This window comes from Sesamum indicum, unplaced genomic scaffold, assembly GCF_000512975.1.
Source record: "Sesamum indicum cultivar Zhongzhi No. 13 unplaced genomic scaffold, S_indicum_v1.0 scaffold00278, whole genome shotgun sequence".
Taxonomy (NCBI): Eukaryota; Viridiplantae; Streptophyta; class Magnoliopsida; order Lamiales; family Pedaliaceae; genus Sesamum; species Sesamum indicum.
The window spans coordinates 23,611-28,903 of NW_011628172.1; the positions used below are offsets into that span (position 1 = coordinate 23,611).

The window sequence follows — 5,293 nt, forward strand, 5'->3', positions numbered from 1 at the left end:
GGTGTAACAATCTCTCTAGCATCATCTATACCTGAATGAGCGGCTACCATACTGTGCAATATGGACAATGCCACATCTCCTACCTGAAAAAGAACACGCCCGTTTTAGGAACATTGTAAAACAAGCATACCCAACTATAGGTAGGTGTATCAAGTAAAGACTCCTTCCATGTCATTATTTGTCCCTTTGGCACAGGAAAAACAGAAATTTCTCTACCATAGATATCCTATTTAAATAACAAAGTAAATAAGAACCTCGTTCAGTAACTAATTAATAATATATGTAGTCTAAGAAATGTAGATGATCATAAGAGCGAAAAATTCTTCGTTATCACAGTAGAAATTACTTTATTTCATATTCTGTGGCAAAAAACTGCAACAGAATGATCATGATCATAGTCTGTAGTCCAGTAATTAGTCTCTATAGAAACTAGATATTTATTCAACTCCATCAGTTCAGCAGTAGTTTGATATATAAACAACACTTCAGTGCTATTGAAGATCACCAAGATCCGCAAAGAGCTAGAGTAGTTCAATACAAGTCAGCAGACATAATGGAAACAGGAAGCACAGAGTTCATGGTGATCCTGATTGGCATCACGGTACCATTCTGGATGATACAGGTATAGACAAAAGGATACCAATTCAAGGCCTAAACCCAATGAACTCCAATTCTCAAATTGAACAGCCTGCTTAATTATTTCAAAGTTTCAGATCTAGATCTATTAACAAGTTGCATATTTCAGAGACCAAATGGAATAGAAGGGTTTTGGGGGTAGCTGAGCATAAACCAATCTTGACTAGCATAATCATTCATGATACATGTACTCACAGAGCTTCACAACTCAGTAAATTACTAAATGAAACAATACTTGAGCACGAGCTTATCACTTTCAATCTTACCCAAACTGACTAAAAAAAAGTAATATCACTACTAACTCTACATAAGACCAAACTGTATAGAATATCCTAAATGTAGCATCAAACATCCCATCCCAACAACGGACCAGAGCATTGTCCAAATAGTTAGATGCCAAAATCCCAGAGATTGCAATTGCATGCTCATGTACATAAGTTCAACAATTTACATAGCAACAGGCATATCATAATTCGAGAAAGGAATAGTAAAAGAATATGGGGACAGTATGTCTACTGTTGTGGACGATTTTAGTATATTGCCATTATTGCACTCAAAAAATCAAAACCATCAAGCATCCTCTAAAATGCTCTGATACTTTATGACTTAGAGATATCCACCAAATTACCTTCATTTAGCTCCAACTAACATGCATCATTCTACAGCACGACACAGTAATTAGCATTCCAATTGTGATCAAAAGTCATATATTACATAAATGAAGCAATTATTTGCATATATTTCAATTATAAATAATAATTATTATCTTACCATACTAGAACATAACGAGACTGCAAGATCATATGATAACTGGAAGCGAGACACCATTGGAGGACACCTAATAGCTGCACTATGTATTGCAGCTTCTCTTGCAACACTCGACGATTCAGTATTAGCCATATCAGCAGCATCTCCACAATAATATCCAAAAACAATAAGATCGAATAAACAGAATAAGCACTTTAATTTCAGATATTGATATTAAATAACTTCTCTAGATAGATCAACATAAATATCAATAGGAATTAAGCCAGTTCAAGCGACTTACCAGGACTGAACCCTGAGTGATAAGCTCTTGGGAAGTGACAACAAATTCTCGAGCTTTTTGCACTAGTAGTCAAGAAAAACATTGATTTAAGAGAGTGACTTACAATGGAACCAAAGATTAAATCACTAAAGATGCAGGGCAACAAAAAGTAACACAGACCTAATTACAAATGATGGTATCTAATTGTATCTGTTGATTTTCAATGGATAAGAAAATCCCTAGCAAAATGCTAAGTCCTCAAAGGTACCTAAGATTTTTACAGTACTTATGTTCCATATATTCTTCTCATGATGTAATCTTTTTTTCATTTAAAACACCTTGCTGTGAGCTCATAACTCAATACCACCCAATATCTATTGTCGAGTATGGACTTGAATTTTACTCCTTCAACACTTCAAGAGCATAAAAAGAAAAATGCAAGAGAGCAGTAACACACCTAGCCCCTCGAAAGAATAGCTCGCACTACCAATGAACTAATGAATGGGTTCTGCATAAGAGTGTAGGGGACAAATGATAAAGATGATATGATAGCATATAAATAGTCACCTGCACCACGGAACACCAGCACTAAGAAGCACATCCAGGGACATCATCTGGTGTTCTCACCAAGTGTAGCAAGTGTAACTGAAAGATATCTGATGAACTTCATTAAAGAGTTTAACACAAGATGGAACACAAAAGAGGAATCTGATTTTAGTATCAATTATTAGTTAACAATGATTCCCAACCTCACATACCTGGATAAACCGCATTCATGGGCCAGTATAAATTAGAAGTGAAAAATTTATAATACTTGTCTATATGCACCATGGTAGACTTCTTTAACTCATACATGCAAGCACATACATTTTCCTTTTAAGGGGCGGTCATGTAAGATGCACTACTGCTATATACTGAACTTGCACCCTCACCCTGCTCGGATGGCAATCTATAGGGAATAATTCATTAAGATTAAAGAAAACTATAATAATATAGAATTTAAATATTGTTACAATAAATACAAGGCCAGAATCTATCTCCTCCTCCTCCCAACCAAAAATAGTAGTCGCATAAGAAAAGGCATGCCAAGTATAGAGGAGGACAATCAAGCTACCACAAAATCTATGGATTTCAAAGTGTTATCATCCTCGATGCTAGCACAATACCCTTTTATCTCCTCACATCTACCTAGTCAGGACGGATTTCGCTTTTCTTTCTTTTCTTTGGCCACTCATGAATTTTTTTTCTTTTTTCTTCCCCTTTTGCTTTAGTCACGGCTTTTATTTTCTTTTTCTTTTCCTTTGTTTTTGCCCGCGACTTGTGTTCTTTAGGCCGTTTTCCGGTCTTTTGACGCGAATGACAACACTTGTGGTGAAGGCACCCGGTTACTCAACCAAAAAACGTCGCATTCTGGCCTTTTGACGCGAATGACAACACTTGTGGTGAAGGCACCCGGTTACTCAACCAAAACACGTTTTACCTAAAGTGCTTTGCATACTCATAGCTCCGGCCACCGTTTTACGTGAATAACAACATTTGTGATGAAGTTACCCAGTTACTAAGTGACCTAAACCAGCGGAGTAGATGTAATTTCCTTTTTCTTACTTTTCTTTCTTTCTTTCTTTTTTTTCTGGAAGGGGAAGGGCCTTTGAATTTTTCAAAATGGATGCATGTCCCATGTTAGGGATATAAGGATCAATCGGGTAGAGTTTTAGCAAACAAATATGATCTCACAAGAATCCTAAGATTTAGTAGAAGCAAAGAAATTCCAACTCTCTTTCAAAGCAATTCAAAATGCATGACATTATGCCTCAACGACTCCACAGTTAATCAAAGCAACAATCACATAACGCTAGTGCACATTCATGTCTCAATCTTATGACTTCCTATATCACATTTATTTGTCAAATTACTAAAAAATATATAAACGGAAGAAGTTTGATAGTAACTGGCAAAAGAAAACAAAACAAAAGTAGTTTGATAGGATAACAAAAGATGAATAAAAATTTAAAAAAAAGTTACCCTCTGGTTCCTATGTGTTAATTAACACTACATATATGTCATGGAATTCTTTACTTTTGAAATGGTTTTATCTCATTTGGAAGGTGAATTGGGCTGTTCAAATCAAAATTAGAATACGAGAAGTTTCATGTAATTTCAATTGAACCAAGAGTCTAATCCTAAAATGCTAACAATTACAGACATCGCGACAACAAAATGTCTCACAGAGCTTGATATACCACAAAGAACAGAATACACGTCGTTTACTTGAATGAGATAACATAAAAGCACAACCAAATTAAACAAGATGAGAAACACCACACCACAGTAGTAAAGTAATTGAAAACCACTAAAAAAGCATCCAACACTATTTATCAAAGGAACAAACTTGCCATAGATAAAAAGAAAATCACAACCCCATAATGTAGATGATAAATATCAAGAACTCAAGATAACAATGCAAACATATAAAGGAATGCTTGATCGATGAAATGAAGAGTGAAAGCCAAGAAAATGATCAACTTTTTACCACCATTATCACTTTGCAAAGACTTTCTAGTTTCTGTGTCATTGTTTTCAAAGACCGTCTTTGCCACCTCATACACCTTCCATTCGCGTCCAGCATGCATGAAGACATATGACAAACAGATAATTTTGAAATTCCACAACCAAACTGCATGTTCACAAGAGGAATTAGTGTACTGTGCATCATTCGCCATTGTTGGATAAATAAATTACAAATAGAACTTACGTCTAAAGTCTTCATGAATCCTCAAGCTCTACCGCCTTCTTGGACCATTTCTCAAGCTTGGTTACCTATGTGGTCCAGAAACATTTTAACACAAAGGCGTTGATAAATGCATTAGATATGGCAAATGTCTACACACACATATATATATATGAACAACCAATGCATTGCTTAAAAAGATAAGTAGTTGTTAAGACGAAGCCTTAACCAACCATCAATCATGAACTTATAAGGGCATCATACAACTAAGAACAACATGAATCATTACATACACACAAAGTCACAAACACAGCCAAAAGTGACACTCTTATAAACAAGACCGTCGTGCTTTGTTATGTTGATCGCCAGCATGGTAAGTCCTCAAAGGTACCTAAAAGATTTTGACAATACTTATGTTCCATTTATTCTCCTCCCAATGTCATTGTGCTACTAGTGCTTAACTTAATACCACCCAATTACTCCCAAATATTATACTCCTTCAACCCTTGAACAACATTAAAAAGATAAACGTAGGACGAGGACCAGCCCACCCATCCACTCACAAGAATAGCTAGCACTACCAATGAACTAATGAATCGGTTCGCATAAGTTTCAGATCTATTAACAAGTTGCATATTTTCAAGAACAAATACAATAGAAGTGTTTTGGGGGTAGCTGATCATAATTCAATCTTGAGTAGCATAATCATTCATGATACATGTACTCACAAAGCTCCACAACTCAGTAAATTACCAAATGAAACAATATTTGAGCAGAAGCTCATCAGCTTCAATATTACCCAAACTGACTAAATACAGGAATATCACGAATAACGTCTACATAAGACCAAACTGTACAGAAAATCCTAATTTGAGGTTCAAACAGCAGAAACACCCTCTCAC

At 35.6% G+C, this 5,293-nt stretch overlaps 1 long non-coding RNA gene across 1 annotated transcript; it reads right to left on the bottom strand.

Annotated features, from left to right (window-relative positions):
* Positions 1-1,416: 1,416 nt before the first annotated feature.
* On the bottom strand, positions 1,417-4,430 carry LOC105180026. The gene is made up of 4 exons (XR_002286462.1): positions 4,416-4,430; positions 2,231-4,337; positions 1,685-1,746; positions 1,417-1,547 (listed from the first exon to the last, which is right to left on the bottom strand). It is a non-coding gene; the product is annotated as an uncharacterized LOC105180026 (long non-coding RNA).
* Between the last annotated feature and the right edge of the window lie 863 nt (positions 4,431-5,293).